The sequence below is a fragment of the Triturus cristatus genome, chromosome 12 (genome assembly GCF_964204655.1).
Source record: "Triturus cristatus chromosome 12, aTriCri1.1, whole genome shotgun sequence".
Classification (NCBI taxonomy): domain Eukaryota; kingdom Metazoa; phylum Chordata; class Amphibia; order Caudata; family Salamandridae; genus Triturus; species Triturus cristatus.
In genome coordinates this window covers 387,170,428-387,197,458 of record NC_140595.1, presented here as the reverse complement: position 1 = coordinate 387,197,458, position 27,031 = coordinate 387,170,428, and positions in this window count along the sequence as shown.

Genomic DNA, 27,031 nt, shown 5'->3' with positions numbered 1-27,031 from the left:
ATTTCAATAGCAGAATTGTTGCTTATCCATAACCCTGGTTAATACATAGGATAGACTGACCAGAAAAGTTCATAAGGCAGAGCTAAGATGTCTTTGTCTTGTGAAGGGAAGCGGCACCTGTTGTGTATCCCACCCTGGAAATGGCACGACAAGAAGATGGGAATGGAGAAATGACTGGGTTCGTCTACAGTGAGAAACCCAGACAAAGATACAATACCAACATATACATTTTCAGGGATGAGAACTAGTAAGCCTCACAAAAAACCCTCTGAGCAGAAACTGACATCAATACACTGCAGCACACACAGTCCTTATCCTCAATGCTGTCGGAAACTATGAGTCCCCAAACAGACATGGCCAACAAAAAGCATCCAGGTGATGGAAGAGGGCATGCTGCAGACACAGATCTTGGACAGTGTACTTTTAAAGAAGAACACTATTGCAGTTACTAATAACATGATAACTCCATGTAGCATTGTCAGCTGAGAAGCTGTAGCACTAGCACTAAATAGAAGTTTATGCGTTGTGTATAGAGGCAAAGAATGGGCTCTGGTGAAAGAATTGTGCCCTCAGTGTGATGATATAAAGCCATGTAACATGATAAAACAGGTATGTAAAATAGCTTCTTTAAAGGTGGCTGAAAAACATAATTTAAATATGAGCAAAAGCAGCAGAAAGAAGAAAAGGAAAAGGGACAAATGTAATGCTAATATTGGTAGGGATTTGTGTACAATATTTTATTTATTATTTTACTTTTTTTCTTTTATAGTGTAAACAAGACCTAAAAGATTAACAAAGCACTTTATATAAGAAAAGTTCCAATACATAAAACCAGTTATAGCACAAAACCACTTCAGGGGCATTGCACCACTTTAAATATGGACACGTTTCAAGAGGGAAAGAGAAGTGTTGCTGTTCATGTGCCAATTTCTTGGTCAACAGACAGGCCAGAAATCTGAGAGGAGAGTATCCAGACATTTAACCTGCCCCTTTGCTAGGCAGCAATCACCTGTTCCTCTGGATGCACCACTAGTTCTAAAAAGTGCCCATCCCACCTAAAAGGTCAGAAGTTAGGTAATTCTAGGATAGATTCTGTGGAGTCACATCCTCTAATTTTAATTCACTGACAAATATTTTTGTCCGAATTTCTTTTTTACCTTTATTGAAAGTTAAGAACAAAGAAAAAAAATCTCACATGATCAGGGCAATTTAGGTTACATTACTGTATCAGAAGAATACTCTTCTAAAATCTCATTGACAGCAACCAATCACTTCCCTAGTCTTGGAGTACGATGAAAATGTGGCAAAGCATGTTTGAACCCACAGACAATCGGTATTCACTGACAAATAATTATTGTACTTTTCAGCAGCATGACATTCTGGTTGAAATGATTTGAAAAATTGGCAGTTGTAGAATGGTGGGTGACCATAGATAACTATTTTCAATCTGCAGAATGGGAGGTCTAGTTGTATAAAATGCCAAAAGAGCCGGCCTTGACATGGGATCCCAATATTGCTGCTTTCAAGTAACCACTAAATGCCTGGAGGTCACTCTTAAGAGGAACTCTGAAGGGAACAAACTCCCTTTCCCTATGGTGCTCCAAATCTTGTGCCGCTGTTCTTTCCCTCCTCCTATGGTACCAGTACGTATTCCAGTGCAAATCCAACATTCTTAGGAGCTAAAGCAGACTGCAACCCAATGCCCAGCAGGGCAACAGGTATCTCACCTTTTTTTCCTGGAACAGGATCCAGACATATCCTTCAATTACTGCACCAGATCTCAGAACCAGGCCCCAATTCTGCAGAAATCAAGTTGGCCCAATTCCTCAGAGACCAACATGTAGGAAAGTGTTAGACCTGTCAACCTTAGGGTGGTCTTTCCCAAAACCTTTTGCCTTACTTCTCTGTATCTTTCTGATCTAATTGTTGTTGGCCTTAGTACTCTGCACACTTTATCACAGCTAACCTGTGCTAAAGTGTGTGTGCTCACTCCTTAAAACATGGTAACATTGGCTTATCCCCAAATGGCACATTTAATGCACTTATAAGTTCCTAAAAAAGTGGTACTACATGTACTCAGGGCCTGTAAATTAAATGGTACTAGTTGGCCTGCAGCACTCATTGTGCAACCCACTTCAGTAGCTCTTAAAACATGTCACAGGACTACTATTGCAGCCTCTGTGAACAGTTGTAAACTGCCAATATACCTTTCACCAGGCCCAGAACCTACTTTTAATACATATGTCACCCATAGGGTACGCCCCATGCAGCCCAAAGGGCAGGGTGCAATTTATTGAAAAAGTAGGGCTTCTACTTTTAAGTTTTACATGTCCTGATGGTGAAAATTCTAACATTTGTTTTTCTCTATTTCATGGCCTACTTCTCTCATAGCTTTACACTAGAGTTAGATTATTACATTTATGACGGATAACTTCCAAATGGGAGCAGCTAAACAGTTCACTTTTAGTGTCTTTGGCATTTTAGTGAAAATCCTCCTTTATAATAACGTCAGGTTTTGAATAATTACAATTGTGAAAGAAACACTTTTGGACAGTTAGCATTTTCCTGCCTTAGCCATTCAGACCTTGTGGCCTATCTCTGGATAACATGACTAGGTGTAGTTGGAAGCAGGGTTTTGTTTATTTCTCCTAGACAGCCACAAACAAATGAGAGCTTAGGCATGCCTGGATAGGCCATCACTGGCAGGTGGGAAGGTAGAGCTGGGCGCAACCCCACTTACACCTGAATGGGCTACATCCTGCCCTCACACAAAGGTGTGCATACTCTCTGTAGTTAGTCTGGAGCCAGGGCAGAGGAGGTAGGAAACCGGAGAAATTCTGAGAGAATTTTCTTGAAGCTTTTCTTACTTCAAAGACGGCACCAGGAATAAATAATGGACCTTAGACACCAACTCTTCAGTACACTTCTGGATATTTGGGAGTGCCAGGAATCAGAACTGCTGAGCTGCTGAAAGGACTGCCACTCAGCTGGACTGATGCCCTAAAGGACTGCTGCATGCTGTGCTGCCTTGCTGCCTGCTGTGCTGCCCTGCTGCGCTGCTGTCCTCTTGCTTGGGTGGGAAGGACTGGGTCTGCAAACTACACCCAGGATGACCAGAGTGACTGCAAGGGCTAGTCTCTTGAAACCAGCTCCTGGACTCTGCAACTGTGAGTCCTACTCTGACAGGTGGTGTCATCCCAGTCCTTGGCCCTTGGATGTGGGCCTGAAGATGCTATGCAAGCCCAACTGTGGACCCAGTAGAATCAATGCATCTCCTCTGCTGCACAGCACAACCCCAGGAAAACTGACACCTCACCTCTGCTGAGACAACTCTTCCAGCACAAGGACTTTGCATTGACCTTGCAGCCCACAACCTGCTTTGCAATGCATCCCTGACACAGGCCCTTGCATTGCAAGCCCCTCATCAACGGCAGCCTCAACAACACCTTTATATCGCACGACTACACAGCTTCTTCTGAGCCAGCCAGTGCTTGATGCATCCTCGATGCAGGACTTCGCATCAGAAGCCCCCTCCATCAACAGCCTTCACAAAGACGATGCAGGTCCTCACATCAGAGCCTCACTAATCCTCGAAATTGAAGATATGCGCTGCATCTTCATCCTTTCATCCTCTTGCCAACTAGGGGCATCCTTGACGCTGGACATCGCAATGCTCCACAACAAGGATTTACGGTACTCCTGTTCATCAGGTCCCTCTAGCAGGCCCATGCTCCATTGCGGTGCTATCAGATAACCACAGTTGACGCTTTGTGCTTTTCGATACTATAATTACTGAAAACTTTAAAAATGCATATCTTTGATTCTACTGATTTAATTTTGTCCATTTTGGTCTTGTGTTCTTTATTGAAACAATGTTTCTAATCTGGAGTAGGATTCTTCATGTGTTTTCACTTTATTGCTGTTTGAAGTAATGCATAACTACTTTTCACATTGCCTCTAAGTTGAGCCTGACTGCTCTATGCCAAACTGCCAGAGAGTTGAGCACAGGTTAATTTGGGGTCGCTTGCGACTTCACAAGGATTGTAGTTGCTGCTTGAGAATGGTTCTACCCCCCTCAACCAGTGACCCAGTGTCTTACAGAAAGGAATTGTCAATAGCAGTGGCATCCTTTGGCAGCTCAGAGTCATGGCAGCCTCAAGAACCAACGGTATCCAAGGAGAGGTGCTGATTGTCTCACTATTGCTTGTCAGTCGAGAATGAGGAAGGGCAGTGGAAAGGCACCAGAGATGGTGGTATTTCATATTCAATAAGATGTGTTGTAAAGTTACTGACATAATATCCTTGATATTACAGGAGTATTCATAAATGATTTTTCAGTACTAAAGAAATGGCTATGCAATCACTGCACACCCTGAAGGCAATTGCCGCAAGGAAAGAAAGGGAGTCCATGAACCCCCCTGACATCCTCCCGCAAGCGGGTGCAGTCACTCTCTGCACGAGCCTGCAGAGAGACTTCTGCCCCCCTCTCAAAAGCAGGCCAGGTGCCACCTGCATTGTGAAAGACAGATTGTCTATTTCAAACTATCTGCCTTCCTTTTCACTAAAGTGCTGCCCTAGGGATGCAAACGTTTGCAACCGCTCGGGGCGCAGCACATTATATGTAGTAGTGGACACTGACAAGATCTGTGACTGGCATGCCTGTGGCACAAACCAAGGCAGTGCGAATGATATACAATATGGCCACCTGCTGCATACGTTCATCATATACAAAAGTAGGTGATTAATTTTATGCAAACTGGATTTCTGTGTCTGAAGAGTTCATTGCAACCACCAAACATATTCCATTTCCAGTGCTGCTTAAGCGAGCAGCTGAGGTACTTAGGGTCGTCAAGGAGAATCTAAACATGTTTACAGCTGGTAAACATCTGTATAGGTACTTTTTTCTGAAACCACTCTAGGAAACAACAAATACAAATAAAATCAGACTATACATTATGAACTGTAAGTGTAGGAAATGGAATAAATCATTAGAAGAGACAAAAACAGTTTTTCTATTCCTACTCAAGATACGGTTGCATACATTCTTATTATAATTACAAAACACGATTGGCAGATCAATGAAAACATTGTCTCATTATTGGTATATGCTGGAAGTTAAACGTTTACAATGTTTTTTGTCAAACATATATTAAAACATTGTAGGACAAAGATTTATAACCAGGAAACCACTCATTCGAATGTATGAAACAAAGATTGTATCAGCCAGTTACCATCGCCACAATAGCTTACTAAAAAGAACTTTCTTGCTTAAACCAAGCATAATTATTTTTTTAGGTAGCTCATTATCTGTACCATTAGGAAAACATTTTTTACTGTGCTAATGAAATGTTCTGTTTTAAACATTTGCATCCAAAAATCTCTTTAGTGCAAATTCACAATGTGACATTAGACACAGCAACTGCTACCAAGTGTACATAAATATAATAAACTAATTTATAACAGCTACACAGAACAGAAGAGTTGTTATGAAACATAAAGGGGATATCGATATTTAGAATGTAGTTACTACCTAAATATGTATGTCTTAGATCAAATTCTGTACATAAATACATGTTCACAGCCCATCTGTGGCAAGAAAAAATAGAAAACATTAATTTGGAGTAATGTGCCATTCTGATACAATAATGGACCTGTCTTCAGCATATTACACTGACCAGGGCAATAACGGCCGAGCATATTATTAACTGCCTTATTCCCACAGTTCAGCAAACCCTGATTTAGATGGGAACTTCTTTTTTCTCATGAATTAGGATTAGAACCAGGGCGCTAAATGCACACCTGGGGCCATATTACTAAAGGGCCCTGGGGGAGCATCCAGCGTTAGTGTCCACTTTGTGCACCGCTGGGGCACTTTGGTATAAAAGAAGGGCCCACAGACACTTGAGAGAGGGTGTTCCCTCATTTGCATGAAGGTGTTGCCCACTCAAGACACCCACAAACCACACTTTGGGGGCTGCTGCGGGAGCCCCAGGGCACCAGCCAGCTCCCCTCATGGTGCTGGAGCCGGCATTGCTCTTGCCTGTTGGAAGCACCTATCTATGCTTCCTCCTATATTCTGTTTCCTTACATGCAGTAGTGCGGGCAGGGTTGCAGAACAGACATTTGCTCCCACCTGGAGGGAGTAAGTTTAAATATTCTGCCGTCTGGGAACAGACTTAGCTTCCCTGCCCGCACTACTGCAAGCAGGGAAGGCATGTTTTTTCCTGTTTGGTGAGAGATTTAAAAATGCTCCCGCCAGGCAGGAGCAAAGACATGTTTCCTTGCCCACACTTATGCAGGCAAGGAAACAAATGTGTCCTGACGCTGGGCTCCCTGGGACTCAGTAACTGAAAGGGCCTCGGGAATGGGATCCTGGGCCCTTTAAAAGCTCAGGGAGGTGGGCTGCATGGCCCCCTCCCTTTTTTTGAAGAAATTGGGAATGGGCTCACCATGGCCAAAAAAGTCTCTGGGAGAGAGGGATCATTTTGAAGAAGCTGTGTGTACTTTCTTTGCTTTGAATTCAATAAACAGGAGATGAGAGGTACACCTCACTGTGAAAGATACACATACTTTATGTACAAGATTGTGTTCTCGGTATAAATAGTTCAGGGTATAGAGAAATTCTGAAGATTGTCTTCTTCTGATTGACCACCCTTGTAGAACCCTGTTATTATGATTGAATTAGTAAATCAAGTTTTGGATATTCATGGTTTGCTGGGGAGCCCAGAAACTTCCGGAGAAGGGACTGGACCTTGTGCTATCCCAAGAAGAGCTAGAATTGCAAGATGCCCCTGCATTAGTGTGAAAAACTGAAAGACTGAAGAATTTCTCTTAGCAGATTTCCTATAGGCCATATTTTTCTTAGTTTTTATCCTGTCTCCTCCAATTGAATAGTCTCTGAATAGTCTCACGTTTATTCTCAAATAAATGTGTGTCTTATTAGCACTGTATGGACAATTTGTCTTGTTTCTTGAAGCTTATTTTATCCTTTAGAGCCCTACAGTGCCTTTGCATCGAGGAGTGGTTAATTTCATTGGGTGTCCAAGAGACATGAATTGGAATGTTGGACACTACAGAGTGGCAAAACTGCACTCACACACATGGGTCGTTAGTGGATAAGTCTGGTTTTGCCTAGTACTGGCTCATTGGTATTAATATACCTAAACAATGTTCTGTTAGACAACTGGATTAGGGGCAGCGTAACATAATCTCCTGGTAGTTTGTTCCAGCTGAGCTATAGCCACACAACTTTCATCCCTTTCTTGAACTGAGGATCAATATCGGACTGTGTCTCTTATAATACCCCTTGCCCACCTTTTGCCATCTGGATGAACAGTTTCAGTATATTGAGGTGTACAAAATCTACCATTAGGTTACCAGATCATCTACAACTACATTTGAAGGTGAACAGAACTTTTAACACATTTTTCAATCGCTTAGATGTGGTCTTCCAAGAGAGCATATTGTATTAGGCCTTTCTGTCAGTCTACCAACTTTACATAGAACACTGGATGTCTGTGCCACTACTAGTATTATATTAATTATTGTGAACCATAGTTTCTTCCCTGGGTGCGTTTGTGTATCAACTATTTCCTGATGAACATCATGGGCTAGTATAATTTGCTAAAGTGTTAGGGAATATGGTATTATCAGCCTTCTACCTCTCTTTAAAAAAAAATGTTCATTAGTGTGTTTGGACAGAGTTATGCAGAACAATAACAGCGAGTTGTGCAGGGGTACAGTTCAAATAATTAGTGCTTCAGCTCAGCACCGGTATACAGATATTTAGAAGATGCCAACATACAATTTTCTAATTTTAAGTTACATCTGTTGTCATTAGAGCTTGTAGTAAATCCAGTAAAAACATAACAGCCATCCCCATCTTCACCCCAACTCAGCCACTGAGAGTATCCAATATCAGTATATCCAAACTAACCTAAAAGTATAACCTAACTTTCCCATAGTGTTTCAAGTAAGGTAGTAGGAAAGGGAAAACATCCCAAAGTATCGAAATCAGGTGGTCATTCACAAGTGTGAAGTATAACTGCATAAAAGAAGCAAGAAAAATTAGTGAATAAAGGTAAAGGATATTGTTGTCAGAGGAGACTCATGGTGGGTGAGTATCAACTTTGTTACACTCTTTGAACACCTCCACTAACGTATCCCATGTCTGAGCAATGAAGTATTTCTTTAGACCGACTTACTCTTCTCTGTGTAACAAGTTGTTCTCTGATTGGATGTACAAAACAAGACTTTTGTTCATGTTACAATAGTCAGGGGAGTTGAGCTCTTAAAGTGTATAGTAACATTGCGTTTTGCGCGAAGAAGAGCCAGGTGAAGGAATCTAGTGGAGCGTTTCTTGAGTTTAGGATGAGAAAATAAGCCCAGCAGCACTACCTCAAGGGAATTTGTTAGTGTGTGGCCTGTCCCCGCTATAGCAACGTGAGGATTTCCAACCAGTATGAGAGGAGCAATGGGCAGGATCAGCATTCAGGAGTGTACAGCAAGGGCACATATACTCACCCAGGCACTCCTGCATGCCTCACCAATTACAGTGGATCATATTTTGGAAAGGAATTAGTGCCATGGAAAATTAGGGTTGTGGCGCACACCTTGTCTCACCACTGGAAGTGGCATCATCTACAATAATTGGGAACTGATACACCATGGTATAAAGTCCCATTATTTCCACAATGGAGACAAAGTAATGAAAGTCGAGTGACCACTATTTCACTGTTCCAGCACTGGCGTACATACAGGAGACCGAGCATTTTAATATTAAAGCAAGGTGATATTTGCACTTTCTATGTACCAGTTAGCTGAGACTTTGTTAAATAAGTCTGTGCCTTATACATTACATCACCCTTGATAACAATTGTCAAACAAAGTCAAGTCAAAGTATGCTTTATTCGAATTTCATTCATGAAAGCAAAATACAAATATACAATAAAAACAGATTCATACAACATTTTTAAAATAGAATTAAATTCCAAAGAGTAATATCAGAATACAAAACATACTTCTTAAAGTTTTCAGACTTGATTACTAATCCTGTTTTTAAATTAAACGTACCGTACTATTAGACAATAGGGAATTATAAAAAATGATAAGAATGATTTGGATAAAAGGATAGATTAAAAAAAAAATACAAGTTAAAAAATGCAGACGAAATAACATAGCAGAGAATAGTCAAATGACTAGCAGTCTCTGTCTAATCAAGAGAATAGTCAGGTGACTAGCAGTCTCTGTCTAATCGTCCACGCCCACCCTAGATACTTTGCAGTGTCTACTGAAATCCAAGTCAAAGTGCTAGTGCATATAATACGCAGAGCGGCAATGCTACTGGTGGTCCCCAAGTTTTTACACATCGGGGACAACCAGGTACGCCTTGGGGCCAGATAGACTTTACAAGAAAATAAAAAGTGACCGATCGTTTCTTTAGTAGTACCACAAACAGGGCAGTTATCACAGGATCCAACTTCCCATTTAGCTGTCAAATATCTGAGGGGAAGTGCACCTGCTCTGAGTTGGAAAAGGAGCTTTCTTTCTCCTGGCCTGGTTATAATGTCCCAGTAGGGTTCAAGACAGGGATACATCTTGGCCTCTAAAAATTCTCCAGTCATAGATCCAGCACTGAAGCTACTCCAATATCGGGAGGCAACCATCTCCCAGTAGGTTTCTTTCAGAGTACTTTTAGATGAAAAAGGGCGTTATGTATTCCTACTACCTTGTCCAAACCGGTGCTAAGTGAATTGGAGTACTCTATAGCCAGTATTGCTTTATCAACCTGCCCGCTGATATTAGCAATAACCTGTTGATTAGTTACTATGTTTTCCCACCTTAATCTACGCATGTCGTTAGTGGGGACAATCTGGGGAGGGACGATCTCAGTGGGGCCTGTTGGTCGGTTGATATGGGACCACCATTTATGGATTGCGCACAGGGGGTTGTGATCGCTCTCTATCCTCCAGACAACCTCCATGTCGCAGATCGAGGGCCATAATTTAAGACTACATAAAACGTAGTCAATCCTGCTATTGTGTCGCCCATTATCAAATGTACTGGTCCCATTTTTGTCGCTACAAGTCCTTCCATTTAGAGCTCTTAAACCCTTTTCATAACAGAGGGCGTTTAGACTAATCACATCATCAGTCCAACGCACAACCGGGGTGAGCTCCAATTTAGGAACTCCCCATTGCCGGTCCTCTTCGTCCCCAAAGAGATCATCTTCATTGACTAGGGGTTCGAATGTTCTATTGAAGTCGCCCGCAATGACAATGTTGTTGTTTAAGGAGTGGGTATCAAGGAGACAACCCAGGGCTGCTAGAACCTCAGACCTCCCTCCCCTGTTACTCCTGACATAGACATTATAAATATCCAGCGTTCCTAATTTATCTAAATTCATTTTAATTAGTTGAATATCTCTGTGGCTGGTGTCAATAACTTTGATGACTATCTTTAAACTCTGCCGTACCCAGATAGTTAGTCCCCCCATAGGTCTCCCCTTTGGGCCCTTTAAAGCAGGCACAGAATAATTCAGATATCCCTGTGCAAAGGATGGTTCACATGACCAAGTTTCCTGGAATATGCATAGATCAAAGTTGTTGACAAAACATATCCAGTCCTCAGAACCCAGTTTAGAGGACAACCCTGCAATATTCCAGGAGAATAACTTCCCTGTGATAACTTCGATGCCAGTCAGAAGGTTGGCAGATAGCGGAGAATCAGGGACAATAAAATGATTAGTACAAGTGTCAACACTTGCTTTTGGTACTGGATTTCTTAGCTCATTAGGAGGTAAAGATAAATCAGAAGATGGCTCATCGGGGGCTAATAACGAACCCTTAGAGTGATTAAGTCAATCTACATCTTCCCGATTTGCTAGTGCCTCATAGCGGTTTCTAAGCGGAATGAGAGGATTGGACTGGTTACAAAATAGGGCCCCTGGATTAAGAGTGGGAACTGGTTGAGGCCTTGGATAGAAATAAGTCAGTTCCCAGGTAGTGAGAAAAGACCTCACATGATTTGTGTGCCAGTTAAGAATATGACTGACAGCTCTAGGATCTCTAAAGTTAATTATAATGATGTCCCCATGTATATTCACTAAACTTTCTTTCAAAAAGGTCTCCATCACTTGTGGAGTGATGATATGACATTCAATTGTCTTGAATTCATCACTTGTCAATCTGTGTAGTCTTCAACACGGATGACATTGAATGGGATTGGAGGGCACACCATTTATAATCATTGAAGATTAACTATTTGAAGGGTAAAGAAGGTTTTTAAGGTGGGTCATTCCATTGAAGAAATGGGAAGTATTCTGCAGGCTTTGAGTTAAAAGATCAGTCCGAAGACAACGACACCCTCCAAGTGAGTATAAATGAAGATCTATTCTCTAAGAGCAACTCATGCACTTGACTTTTGATTGTCAGTTGTGAACTTACTTAATATGGAGCCTGATTTTAAAACTTTATTTACTTTACTTCAGCAGTACATTTTGCCACCAATAAGAAAAAATATGGTCCTCATTCCAAGATCACATGAAAATTCCTAAACTGAGGAGCACATAGGAGTTTGTTCCCAAATCATGATTTCAGCTGCTGGGGTAACACCGCTCCTCATCTGGATTTGGCTTCAAGATTTGTATCAGGTAAAACCTGGTGCAATTCAAACAGACAAATACTAAAAATACCTAATTTAAGTACCTAGAGTCATAGGAAGAAGTGTGGTATTAGCCTGTTGTGCTCTGTTATTATGCCTGAAACTAGAAATATCACTTGCATCTGAGATTCTGGGGCCATAATATGGACATGACCCCAGAGGCTCAACAAGCATTTCAGCCTGCTTGCTGCATCCTGGGGCACTTTGGTATTACAGAAGAGGCCACAGATCGTTGTGTGGCACCTTCTATAATGCAGATCACACTGGGGCTACATGTGTATTTTCAAGATCTTAAGTGGGCATTCTCTCATTTGCATGGGGCGTCCCTTGAAAATAAGGAAATCCATTGCATCATCACCAAAGGCAGAATACCCATTGGAGGCACCTCTATGTGGCACACAGTCCCAAGGAGCACCCCCTTTGAGGGAGGCATGGGAGTCTCAGTGACCCTCCAGCCATCCCTGAATGTGGGTGCAATCACTTGCTGCACCTGCCTGCAGGGGCCTTCCTTCTCCCTTTATACATGAGGTCAGATGTGCCACATTAGTAAAAGGGGGGTCTGCTGTTTTAAACAGCTGGTTCACCTTACCTTGGTGTGCAGTTCTTAATGCAGGCATGGTTTCATGCCTGCACTGGGAACAGCACATTTGCTAAGCTGTGGAGCATCCCACTCTACAAAAAGTACAGTCCTGTACCATACCACACCTGGCGGTACCGCCACTTAGTGGGTGCCTAACTATCATCCTTATTTACGTGTGTCTAGATCCATGTAGTCTGGTATGTGTCCTAAACTGAATCAATGTGTGTGTATTTTCTAACACAATGATATATGCCACTTATAGACATTTACAAGCAATAACTGCAACCAATAATGTGATTGTCATTTATAGTGATCGAAAATATTGTCTAACTCACGATACTATATGAAAATTAGACCCTAAGGGACAGATATACCAGTTTCTCATGCAGCGCAGTGAGAAGGAGAGAGCAGGAGAGCACCATATTTATAGAAATATGGCACTCTCCTCCCCTCTCCCTAAAGCTGGTGCAGAAATGTGCAGCCGTGTGCCACGGAAACACATTTTCACCATAGTGCAAGGGTATCTCTGTGAGTCTACCTTAGGTTTAATACTGTAAGGATACCCTTTCAGTACAAAATACTATGCTTACACTAAGTTTAAACATGTTCCCACTTTGTATGTGTGCTGTACAGTGCAGCACACACGCAGAGTTGGAAAATAAAGGCGAAATAAAGCATTGATCCTTCATAGCCTCTGTTTAAAATTGGCACTATTTTCTGACACTAAACCTTGTCTACTTTTTTAAGAAATAGGTTTTAGCATCAGAATCCTTGGGCGGTCGCATGGGGACACCATGCTCCACCCTTGGCGCGAAGTAATGCAAAGCAACACAATGCGACGATTTTCATTACTTTCAAGTGATTTTCCTGCGTAAGACATTTTTCATTATGGAAAGTAAATAGGTAACAAAAGACTTCGCGTCATTTTGCGTCACTTTTATGATGCAAACACGGCGCTAAATCTTAGTAAATAAACCCCTCAGTGGGTATGTTAAGAGATACGTTTGCAGTACAGCTTCTGGTTTGAAAATAGCTACTCGTGGTATCTCCCAATGCTAAAAAAAGACCAAACCACTCATGATGGGAAAGCTCGCTGCACCTGGGTAACTATATAGCCCTCATAAATTTGTGGCTTAGTAACACTGGAAAGACTACACTTCTGAAGGGATATTAGGCAGCCTGTCTTCCATGATATCTGGCGATATGCTTGCACGCACACAGATTAAAGCATACTTCACCCACTCTGATCTACAGACAAAGGCTCTTTTGTAAAAATTTCCATCTGCACATAAATATATTCTGAATACCCAGAGAGGAAATCCGACGAAAGAAAAGAGTGGCGCCCAATGCTAAGAATATCTTTGAAGGTTAAACTCTCGCATTGCATGATTTGCTGTGTTAGCCCAGACCGAAAAAAAATGTGTTCTACTCAAATACCACTGTTATAACAAAAAGAGTGGAAGGCCTAAAATCTCAGGGAGGATGGTATACAAAAACCATGCTAACCTTGTGAACACAGTCATAAGTATACATTTTAAAACACACACCTTAAATAAAACGTGGGCTTAATTGTAGAGCGTGCACTGGTTTTGGCTAATTGGCAATTTTGCACCATCATATGCACCATTTAACCAGTGTAAAGTCTATGATTGCACTGCCAGACCCGTGCAAAACCGTTCCCACACAAAGAGGAGTGGTAAATGTCTTTGGTGCACTGTCAGGTGGCTGTGTCATTTTTGCAAAATGCTGACACTGTTGCACCTTAATTTAAAATAGGGCGCGAAGGACTAATTGTGATTGTGTAGAATAGCAACACACTTGGAAAGCATTATCCACGGCTTCAAAATATGTCTATTTACATTCTAACCCATTAACGAGCATTGTCAATGCCAATAAGTCTAGTTCATGAGGTCAAACACAGATACATGCAACTTTAAGGCACACAAAGCAACATAAATACGGCCAATGATGCATATGCAGAATAACATACCTGTAGACAACCATGACCAACAAACTTACATATACCAATACACACAGAATGCCTGAAAAAAAGGAACCCAGTGCTTATTGTGTAGAAGAATGTCAGTGCCCACACCTCTGCTCAGAAGCCCTTGATTGGTGCAACTTAGGGGAATATTATCAAGACAATTATCGCCGATTTAAAGGCCGTTTTCGGCCGAAAAGCGGCGATAATTCTAACGTGGTATTAACAAGGACTCGCCAACAGGCTTTAGCGTGTGTTTCCTTGTGTCATCACCCATTTCACTAACGCCTTGCATCTCATAGCTAATGAGATGCAAAGTAGGCGTTCCTCACATTCACTACATGGCAAAACATCGATAACGCAGCTTCGCGCTATTAACAAGCATGGCCCATACACGCGTTGCGACTATGACAGTCGCGCAAAGACCCAATTAACGCTGGTTTCTAACCTCAGGTAAATTTCTGACTTAGCCATATTGCCCTATGGGAGGTGGATTGCCTGGCTAAATCCACCATAGCTTATTAGCAAGGAATTCCCTATCGCTGACATTTTATCGCTAGATTACCAGCGATATCCCAGCATTTCGCCACTATCGCTGGAATTTGTATCGCTTTTGAGATAGCCATTGATAATAACGCGCTATCTCAGCATTAAAATCCAGCGATAACCGGTGATAACTTTAATCGCGCTAAGCGCGCTTGCCGATATTTATCGCTGTCAGTTGCTGATATACCCCTAAAAGTCCGTGCACCCAATACCGAGGGGCATATTATCAAGAACGGTGTTAAAATTATCGGCGCTTTAGCGGCAGGAAACTGCCGCTAAAGCGGCGATAATGGGCTTGATATTATGCCCTTGAGGATTCCAATAGAAGCCCAGGTTCACACCAGAACATGGGCTTCTATTGGAATTCTCAAGGGCATATTATCAAGCCCGTTATCACCGTTTTAGCTTCAGTTTCCTGCCGCTAACGCGGCAATAATTTTAAGGCCGTTCTTGATAATATGCCCCGACGAGGCTTCTTAATCTTGTATACAGGTCACACCTCTTTTACCATCACCAGACACGCTTTGCCCCTTTATCTCACTCTCCAAGTTCCTGCTTTCTCCCTTCAATGCGGTTTTCTCATCTTTTTCGTTCTGCGTCTCTTTCCTTTCTATGTTTTCCCCTCTCTTTCTCTCGGTACACGTCTGATGTAGAACAACAAATGATTGTCACCAAAAATGAGTGTCGGTGTCCCACACCGGCAACCACCGGCTCAAACTAAGCATTGCAGATACCGTTTCACACAGAACAGCACACACACATATACATACACTTATAAGATAGCTCTGGTTACGTAGCAGACAGAGTGTCAAACAGACAGTATGTAGGGCTCATATAGTAGCAGTTTTTAATCATACGAGGAGGGAATAACATTCGCGTTTGACAAAAGAGTGGAATGCACCTCCCATTTCGTCCTTGGCTGGTCTTCATGTAGTAGGTGTTGGAATACATTTAGCTCCTCGTCTACCCGTGGTTGAGGTGTTAACAAAAAGCGGTGCAAATGTGAGCTATAATTTCTACATATAAGAAATATTTAGCTCTCATTAGAAGTGGCTCGTACTAATTTCTGTTTTGTTTCCACTCTGGACATTTCATTATCAGGGGTCCCTGTAATTCCGGAAGCAGAGAAATAACAGAAATTACATTTTTGGGGAGTAACACGCGGAAACTGGATTTATACGGTAACTTCTGCATGCTTCCACCTAGAGCTTTGCCTTTTTGCAGCCTATGTCATCTTGGGTGAAACGCAAGGGGGATGAGGTGTTCCTGCAAAACATATAATTCCGATGGGGCGGGTATCACTCATTACTGGGGCTCACTTAGGTGGAGAAGCACAAACACCCATAGGTTTTGACACAAGGCTGAATCTACTAAGATAGCCAGGCTGGGCTTTGCATAAAAAACTGCCACTTTGAAACAGGCGTTAACAAAAGGAAATGTTTTCATTTCTCAAAGAAACTCACTCATTGCATGTGGGTGAATTGCATATGCCTGGCTCCTGTTTGAGATGGCATAGTTGGCAAAAATATGATGGAATGCATAGTAGCATAGATTAATTCAAGCTATCTGCCCATCAATTTTTAGAATCCTCAGTGAGATGCCTTTCATGCAACAGGTGTGCGCAGATGTGGGTCAAGTTCTCACTGTGCCATAGGACTTAAGATGCACTCTACTGATGAGGCCAACTTGCAAAACTAAACTGGGGTTCCTTGTGTTCCTGCTCAGAGGTGCCATACCCTGGCAGGTTGAGCTGGACTGTCCCTATTGGAGCAAGACTAAGGTTGATTAGTCTGTGGCTTATTTCTCTCCCCGAGATGGCATAGTAGGCCAAAACATGATGGACTGGGTTGTGGCCCATGGCAATTACTAATGGCTGAGATTAATTCAAGCAATCCACCTATCAACGTTATACTCTAAAAAAAAACACAAGTGGGGGCAGTATGACCAGAAGCCGAACCTCTGAATTATGAGTGGGTGCCAAAGGGTCCCCCATCTGATGTTTAATTGCACAATAAAATCATGCAGAGTTTCATGCTGGGTTCGGTATAGCATTCAGTGGTTCATTTACCTCTTGTATTGTTTCACAGTCCATGCCATGCACCTTTCCTTTTGCATGGTAAAGATGCCACTGGCAAGTATAACTCACCCAGAAAGACTTTCCCTCTCACATTGCCAAACCAAACAGATACAGCCCAGAAGTTTCACTCACTTGAATCTATGACTCTACTTGCTGTCTTCAGAATAGACACCATCACCTACTAAGAACTAACTTATGCTACGAGGGAGTAACAGTTATTACCCCCAGGTCCCTTATGTCTTCGCCCCATTCTTAAATAAGTGTAGATAACCATCTCCCGACAGAAAAAAAGAGCAGAGGAACTCTGGGACCCTGACTCCGCCCTTCTGACTGGGAGTACATAATCAGCACTTACCCAGCATTCCGCCTGTTCTTTTTTTCTGTCTGTCGAAAGAAGTGTGTTGTGGATGCTGGTGCTGCTCTTTCTGGGCTTGGGTGGCTCTCCTTCTTGGTTCTCCCCGTCCAGCTGCCTGGCTGTTCGGTCGGGGTGTCTGCTGTCCGGCCTCCTGGCCTGCCGGGCTTGCTGGGAGGCTGGTTTCTTCGTGTCTGGGTGCTGGCTACCCTCTGTGGGTTGTCCTCTTCTTCGACTTGGCTGTCTACCGTTTGCCTTGGTAGGTGCGTTCCGGCTTTGGTTAGGTGCTTCCTGTCTGATTGCTCTGGCTGTTCTTTCCTGTGGTTCCCTCCTTGCGCTTCCCTTGGATTGCAACCTTGGTGTGATTTCCTGGGTGTGCTTGTGGGTTCGGAAGTCTGGGTTTCTGCTTCGGTATTCTCCACTTGTTTAAGAATGGGACGAGGACATAAGGGGCCTGGGGTAATGCTCTATTACTTACCGGTAATCTTCATTACTCCGGGTCCCGTTGTCCTCGTCCCATTCTTACGCCCCGCCCTTCGTCCCAAATAGTCGGCCTTCCTGGGGGCTTGGTGGTTCAGGCAGAATGCTGGGTAAGTGCTGATTATGTACTCCAGTGGGAGGGGCGGGGTTAGGGTCCCAGCATTCCTCTGCTCTTTTTTTCTGTCGGGAGATGGTTATCTCCGCTTGTTTAAGAATGGGATGAGGACAACGGGACCCGGAGTAAAGAAGATTACCGGTAAGTAATAGAGAAATGAAAGACACTCTGTCCAACAATGTTTTGAATCACCTCAGACATTATGCTTCATGCCAATCATTCATAGAGCAGGGTCAGAAAGCCCCGCCTAAACCACTGGTGCTTGTTGCAGGATCCACGGAATTTACTAGCAATGTGCAATGAGCAATGGTGCTAAGGTTCCTAAGCACTTCCCATGGGATATCAAATAAAAAAAACCCTCCAATAGGATCATTATCATTTTCACATTCCAAAATTAAAAAAAGAAACATACATTAATTTTCATAGTTAAACTTTGACCATCTTACTGTCATTTACAATTATTCATATCACTCGGAGCATTGCGGTTCAGCTCAATTGCGTATTCTACACCTTTTGATGTGGTATTTTACGTCCTAGCCTAAAGCACACTATAACACCCTATATCCTCCTATCTTTGAAATAACATCTAAACAAGCGACCCACCCACCTACCTTTGGATCACACTTTTTTTTATAATTAGAGGCGCAACATCCCATTACATTGACTGTGTCCTCCACAAGGAGGCTTCTCCAGAGTTCTTCAATAAAGTAGATTAAACCTTCAATAGCCATATCAGCCTCTTTTTCTTCTTGTTTTATTAATGTCACATGTTTATTGAGAGGATGCCAAATGCTTCTAAATGTTTTGTATTGACTGTCCATATTGTAAGCACGTTTTTTCATAGCACAAACTGTCCATAGCTTACCCTACCATTGAGTCACTGAAGGCTGCTCTGATTTCCTCTATGTTGCCATAATCAAGTGTTTTACAGCTACCAGCAAATGTTTCATTAGGATCCCCAATAAGATTTTCTTGTGTCTAGTCATTCCTTTGGCCTGAGAGTCCTTCACCCCAGGAATATCATCTCTGGTATCTCTGAAATCATAAATTGCAATTTCTCTTTAAAGCAGCCTTCCACCGTTTTTCAAAAAGCTTGTACTGTTGGGCACTTTCACCAAATATGAATGGTAGAACCCGCATTCAGCAGCATCTCCAGTATATTATCGGCTGGTTTTTAAGTCTATTTTCTGTTACATACCAATTGAACATTAATGCACAGTATTGTTCCTTATACTGAGTTTTTTTTAATTCTGAACAATAATAGCTAAGTAAGGGTATTTGTGGAATGTAACAATCACCTTTGCAGGTTTCTTGGAGCAGCACCAGTTTGTTTTGTGTTAAACGATTTTTAATGCCTTTCTCAGTGTAAATCATCAGGTTATTGGAAGTGAATTCCAGGCTTTTTTGAATGGAGGGAGAGAGGGGTAGGTCGCTATAGCTTGAGAATCGAACTTCCGATACCTAGAGAAAAAGTTAAGATTGTATCTCACATTTCTCAGTGAGCTACGTCAGTCAGTGAGATTATTTGGCCGTAAAATAGGTCTTTGAGAATAATTAGCATTGAGAACAATATTCATAGCTTTGAACATCACTTGAGAGGGTACTGGAAGCCAATGATGTCCTTTCCTGTCTTCTGTTGTCAAGTCAATTTCTTTCAGCCTGTATAAAAGACAGACTGCCGCATTCAGAGCTAGTTGGACCTGTGCAAGGTAAATACATTCTCACACATCCTCCCATTCCTCCTCTTTCATTTCTTCACCAATTGCATTTTCCCGTTGGATCATAGGCGCCGGAAATATGGGTGCTGTGGGTGCTGCAGCACGCCCCAAATAATGATGCTGCAGTTCAGAAAGTGAAAGGGCAATAAAGATGCCTTTACATTTTGTTTTTTATCATATCACGCGGGCTGTGCTTTCAAAGACGAAGTAAAACATCAGGGTTTGACTTCTGACAAAGTCCAACTTATTCTTTTAACATTAGACTGAAGTTGACTTTTTTCTCTGGCTGCAAAGTGAGAAACATTTGAAAAATGAACTTTGTGTCAATCTTGCTGAGGCACAGGACTGTGAAAAAAGAAAGCTGTACAAGGTCGTTTGTTTTCTAAAACAACAAAAAACAACACAATGTAAATATCTCAAAATAATGTGTACAAATATTTAAATACACACAAGCAGTTAGGAAAGTGCAAAAATGAAGCACATTTTTCTTGTAATTCTGTAGTGCGGAGGAAAGAAAGGTTTTATTATTATCAAGACAAATCAAGTGACTTAACTTGGTGATGCATAAATATTTGTTGAAACCCGATTTCCACACATTATTGTTTATGCGCTTTAAAGTTTTCTCAGTAAAACTATATGTTTGTAAAAAGTTAGTGTCCATTCCAATGAAAGATGTGCTATCTATAAATGAGGGTCCACTACCACTAATGCACTACCACACCATACTTTAGTAATATGTTTACAACACTGTTCACCCAAATACTCCATTGTGTACCAAACTACACACTTATCACACTCTTGCTGAATATACCTGGCTCGTTTTCTACATTTGACTTTGTCTGATGCTTGAATTTTTTACAATCTCAATGTCTTCAGTGATATAACATTGATGGCAGCACCCCAACTCAGAAAATTGCTCCAGCACCACTACGGTGGATTGGTATGTCCTTCTCCTATGTGTTTGACCTTCTTTCAGTATTGTATATATAGTTTTGATCACTCCCTTGGATGAGGCACACTTGAGTATGAACTGCTCAAAGGCAGTCACATTTCTTATAACTGCGGCTCTTTATTATCCAGATGCATTTTCTATTGCCAGAGTTGGGCATAAGTCAGCCTGTCTCCTTTCATTCATCTAAATTTCTATTTGCACTGACACCCAAACTTAACAGTTTCATTAGGCCTGGAAAACCTTGCATACTATCCAGCATTTCACATTACACTTTTTATGCATCAACTTCACATCCCAACCTGCTGCAGAAGTCATCATCACATAACCTCCCACCAACATCAGGAGCACCCAACTCTTAATGAACTGGAGCCCTCTTATCACAGAGGTCAATGCCATAATTATGCAGATCCTCCATTCAGGGGCTGCCACAGTCCCCTGCCACCACCACATGTACAACCTGGAAAGATCACTGATCAGCACCAACCTCCCCACCATCATCATCTATTTTATCCTTAGTAGAACCTTCCAGAATAGCTTAAAACAAGCAAAAGTCACAGCTGTCCTGATGAAGCCCTAGGCTAACCCGGAAGACCACAACAACTACAGACCCATCTCGCTCCTTCCTTTCCCTAACAAGGTCCTGGAGAAAGAGATCAACAGACAACTGTCCGACCATCTAGAGCAGCATCACCTACTGGGCTCCACTTAGTCAGGGTTCCGTAGTAACCACAGCAAAGAAATCACCCTCCTGTCAGCAACAAACAACTTCTGGACCATCACAGACAGAGGGGAAACCACCAGTCTCATCCTGCTTGACCTCTCGCCTGCCTTCAATATCGTCTTTCATGGCATCCTCTTTGACAGACTCCATTACTCAGGAATTCAAGGGCCAGCTCGGAGTTGGGTTGCCTCCTTTCTCTCCAACAGAACTCAATGAGTCAGACTCTCCATCTACACATCAAAACACAAGACGCTTGTCTGCAGAGTCCCCCAAGGCTTCTCCCTCATCTCAATCCTTTTCAACATCACACCTTGTCCTCATCATAAGGGCCGCTATAATCAACATTGTCTCATACGTTGGGAACACTAAGATCATCGTCTACCTCTCTGTTAAATGGTAATGGTAGCGGCAGTTTCAGTCGGTATCCTTTCAAGTATTTGCCCGGCGGTAATCGCCTCTCATACCACTCGATAATTTACCAATAAAAGAGGCAGGCGCTGGAGACTGGAAGGCAGGAAACAAGGTTTTATTCCGTCGGAGCAGAACACATCAGATCAGACAGCAAGGTATCGTCACGAGGTGCTCTAACTGCATCTCTGAGACCTGGTCTCTTATACACTGGTTTATTACTTTATTATACATAGTACATTCTTGAGATTCCCTTGATGTGCGGGGAAATATCCCCTGAAGCCCCGGCTCAGATCCGATCCCACACATGGTTACAGTAGAGGTTCCCACCCTACCCGCAGTGGGAGATGGCTATCGCGCAGCAGGGAATTCCGCTAATTCCCGGGGGTGTGTGCAACCGGCCGGGTCTCAGGGGGTAGGGGCTTTGATTCTACTGTAATCCCTTTGATGTGGGGTGTTTCCCTTACAGTAGGGGCAATAAACTGCATCCGCAGGGCTAGGTGATGGCCTGGGACCAGTTCAGACAATGGGGCGCAGGGGAAGGGGGTTATCAAAGGAGAGGCATGACCATGTATGGGTTGTCGGTCGGAAGTGGTTCTGTAGCAGGGTCGCGCAGAAGGAGAGGGTTTATGGCCTGTATGAGAGAGCGGGGGTGGCCGGCGCGCGGGGGATGCTCGCAGCGCCGGGGGAAAGCGCTGGCGATCGAGAGTGAGCGGGGAGAGAGAGTGGGGTGCCTAAAATGGCGGCCGTGCATTTGCTATGCGTGGCGCTGGGGAGAGGCAAGATGGCGCAGATAATGTTCAGTTTGCACGCTAAATTTCCACAGTCCTCCCTTTTAACATGTCTCGCCAGCTTGCCTAGTTTGGATCTATCCCCATAATACCCCGTACCTCCACCTCATTCAGAGCTTTCATCCGCTCAGTTTCAAAGTCCAAAGTCTTAGGGCAGATGCAGTTCATAAAAAACGAACATAAAGGTGGCAGACACTGAATCCCCAAGCAACATCCACATAGTATCATGATTGGTATGAGGATAAATGAAAACAGCCTCCATCCCCAACCTTTAATAGCGTCCCAAAACCAACTCCCCAGCGACCATTCTTCTTGTTCTTGATGGACCTCTGTGGACAGTCTGTGGAGGTGTTCAATTGCTTTGTAGACTGAGGGTGAGTTATCTGGTACGTAGGTACAACAGCTGGACCCAATGATGCGGCATGCTCCTCCGCGGTCAGCCAGAACCACATCTAGAACAAGGCGATTCTGGAGAGCCACCAGGCGGACGGCCTGAAGCTCAGCGGTGTTGTTGGCGAGGGCGCCAGCTGTAATGTTCATTGCTGTTTCGACTGCCTGGGTTAAGTGGCGGATGGCACGGCTGTTTGCCATCGGACCCCAGAGCGGAACAAGACCCTTTACTGCGTCCATGAACTGTGCTCTGGTGGAGTCGGTTTGTACAATGTCTTTGGCACGTTTCTGTCGGTGATGGTTTGCTGGAGCCACATACGTCGGAGGAAGGACAAAGGCGATGTAGCAGGTGCCTCCCCAACCTTTCGGGAGCCAGGTGTAGGCCTTAGTACCACACACGAAGTACATATTCGGGGAGGCAACAAAGGAAGGTGGGTCAACTGAGTCCAATGTTCGGGTGATGAGGCAGGAGCTGTGGCCCACCAGCTGTGCCCCCAGGCCTTCGAGGCATACAGATCCAGTGATGTTGATGACGGACAGGGCCACTGTTAGGGTGGCGGCTGTCCGTTTTCGGAGGTAAGAGAAGGTGGGTCTGGCTGGATTGTTGAACACTTGCATTTCAATTCGTTCTTTGGCGGGGATGTCCATGTGAAAGGAAGTGTTCGATCTCAGAGGGCAGAAGAGGGCGGAGGTTCTACCAGTTTTGTTCAGCCAGAACCCATGGTAGAAGTGTGACATGGTTCTGCCGGAAGTGGCATTGTCCTTGTAGCTCTCCTGCAGGAGGATCAGCCAGGCGAGGCAGGAACCATGGACGGAAAAAGGTGAAGGGATGAAGGGGATTGAGTGCCCAGTGGCATGGGGCAGCAATCCACAGATCCAGCAGTTAGTGGCGTTGGTGGCAAGATTGTGTTGGTGGAGTAACTGCACAAAAGAGTTATTCCAGAACTCCTTACGCCTTTCTCGGAGTTGGGGTGAAAGTGAGATCAGATGGTGTTCTTTCGTGGTGGTAGGTTGAACGGTAGTCAGCAATGTCTTATGAGCGGGTGTGCTCTCCTCCATGATCCAGAAGGTGACCACGAGGAGAAGGCAAAAGAGAAGGGAAATGAAAAGTGCTATTGTCTTAAAGCTGTGCATTCGGTCAGTCTTTGAGTTTTTGAAGTGGATCTTCGGACGTCCGGTTGCTTCCATCATCTTCATGTCGGGCGCTTCCATCACCTTCAAGAGACTCGGTAGCGGGCAGAACCACAGACTTTGTTTTAGTTTCTCTCCTGGTGGCCTTTGAGGTGCCTAGGCTACCGTTCTGAGATTTCCACTTAGCCTGTGGTCTGCTTAGCCGAAGTTCTCTCCTTTCGTCGCAAGTTATACCCTTCTTTGGATGGCACAGTGGGATCGGGATATTCAATCAACTCAAGTGTCTCTGTATCCGGGCAGCGGCTCAGGGATGGTCGGTCTTTGTCCAGAAGTTCCTCTTGGGCGGTGATGTTGTCCGTGGTTGTCAGGGTCGGTGATACCTTCTTGCAGTGGTGTGCGTGCAGCCAATTGCGTTTCCCCTCCACTCGAAGAGCTGTTCGGGTGGTGATCAGGACTTGCAGGGGGACCGTCCACCGGGGCTCCAAACTTTTGGTGCGCTGGAAGTTACGCACTAAGACGAAGTCACCGGGTTGGATGTCGTGTCCCGGGCCCCTGGAAACATCGGGAATGGCGTGCAGCACCTGCTGATGGATAACAGACAACGTTTTAGTTAGATAGTACAGATAATCAGACATGAGGACGTCCGGGACGTCGTGGATGGATGTCGGTTTTGGTGCAGTCCAAAGGTTCATGGGCCGCCCGAAGACGACCTCGTAGGGGGTTAAGTGGTGTTTGGTGGGGGTGGAACGCATTGATAGCAATGCTAGTGGGAGAGCGTCTGGCCATCTTAGTCCTGTGGTGGCGACTATTTTTGCTATCTTAAGCTTCAATGTGGCATTGTGTCGTTCAACCAGGCCTGCAGATTGGGGATGGAAGACCGCATGGAACTTCTGTTTTACACCCAACCCTTTTAAGATGAGTTGGATAACTTCGGCTACGAAGTGGGGGCCATTGTCGCTCCACAAAATTCGACAAAGGCCGTATCGGGGGAAGAATTCCTTCAGCAGTACTTTTGCAGTAGTCATAGCGGTGTTGTCATGGGTCGGGTAGGCTTCCACCCACTTGCTGAAGGCACACACAACGACAAGCACATACTTTAAACCTTGGCACCTTTCTAGCTTGACATAGTCCATTTGTAGGACTTCAAAGGGGTGATTGGGGACCCCAAACCCTCCCCGGGGTACAGCAGTTCCTTTCCCAGGGTTGTGTTGGAGGCATACTAGGCATTGTTGGACCAGACGTTTGGCTGAGTCTGATATTCTGTCGTTGTGCCAGACTTTGGAGATGAGTTCGATCATGGGGGCAGACCCTATGTGTGCGGGGGAGTGTGCCATGGTCAGCATGGGGATCAAGTATGAGTCGGGTAGTAACCATTTGTTCGAGTCTTTAGTTCGCCAACAACCGTCATCGTCCTTCAATCCCACCCGGGCCCATTCAGTTAATTCGTGTGGTGTGCTGGCTAGTTGGATATCCCTAATCGTTTCCCTAGCATCCTTCCATTTCTCAGTTTGTGACCTGGTCACGTACATGCGGGTCGTGGACCTATTCTCGGCTGTGGTTCGGGCAGTAATGTCAGCTAGTGCATTTCCCTGACCTATAATGTCTGTCACCTTCTTGTGTGCCTGGCATTTGATCACAGCTATCCGTGTGGGGAGGAGGACTGCTTCGGTCAGGGCAGAGACTAGATCTCCATGCAGGATGGGTGTGCCATGAGAAGTCAAGAATCCCCTCTCTTTCCATAAGAGCCCGAAGTGGTGAACTACCCCAAAGGCATACTGACTGTCTGTGTAAATGTTTGCGGTTGTCCCTGCTGCCAGGATGCAGGCTCGTGTGAGGGCAATTAGTTCAGCCGCCTGTGCGGATCGCTGTGTGATGCGGGCTGTCTCAACAACTGTTCGAGCTGTGGTGACTGCATAGGCAGCTGAGGTGGTGCCATCAGGGAGCTTGATGCATGAGCCATCCACCCACAGTTCTCCGTCAGGGTCCGGGAAGGCAGTATCCCGGAGGTCAACCCTACTCTTGGTTTGTTCGTCGGTGAGGGTCACGCAATCATGTATAGGGGATGCATTGGGGTCAGCGTCAGGGAGAGGTAGTAGAGTAGCTGGATTCAGAGTGGTGCATCGTTTCAATGTGATATGGGGCGCAAGCAGAGTCAGTTCATACCCAGTCAGTCGTGCACTAGTCAGGTGTTGAGTCTTGGTTTGGTTCAGGAGGGTATCAACAGCATGGGGTACCAATACTGTGAGGAGGTTCGAGAGCACGATCCCCTCACTTTGCCGGATAGAGACTGCAGCGGCGGCTACTGCTTGAAGGCAGGCGGGCAAAGCTCTGGCTACGGGGTCAAGAGTGGCAGAGAAGTAGGCACAAGGGCGTTGCTTAGGGCCTATGGACTGGGTTAGGGCAGACAACGCACATCCCTCCCTTTCGTGGGTGTAGAGGGAGAAAGGTTTAGTGTAGTCTGGGGTTCCTAGGACTGGGGCCGAGCAGAGGGCGTCTCGTAATTCTTTGAAGGAGGATTGACATTCAGGTGTCCAGGGGAGGGGGAAGGGGACATCCTTAGCCAGCAGGGAAAGCAGAGGCTTTATGGTAAGACTGAAGTTTGGCAACCACTGTCGACAAAAGGAGGTGAGGCCCACTAGGGATCGTACTTGCTTCTGAGTTTTGGGAACAGGGGTTTCTAGGATGGTTTGAATTCGGTCAGGGGTAAGTTTCCTACCGTCTTTGGATAGTAGGTGGCCTAGATAAGTTACCTGGGGCTGGCAGAATTGCAATTTCTTTCTGGAGACCTTGTGACCGTTCTCCGCAAGGAAGCGGAGGAGGTGAATGGTGGCTGTGACGGCAAGAGGAGTGGTGTCGGCCGCCAAAAGAATGTCATCGACGTACTGTATCAACACCACTCCATCGGGTAGTTGGACTGCATCCAGTTGCCTGTTGAGGGCTTGGCTGTAAATACTGGGACTCTCAGAGTAGCCTTGGGGTGCCCTGCAGAATCTGTACGAACGGGCTTTTAAAGTGAAGCCGAACAGGTAGCGGCTGTCTGGGTGGATGGGGATGGAAAAGAATGCGTTCTTGAGGTCAATGACAGTAAAGATGGTGGCAGTGGATGGAATCAGGGTGAGGATGGT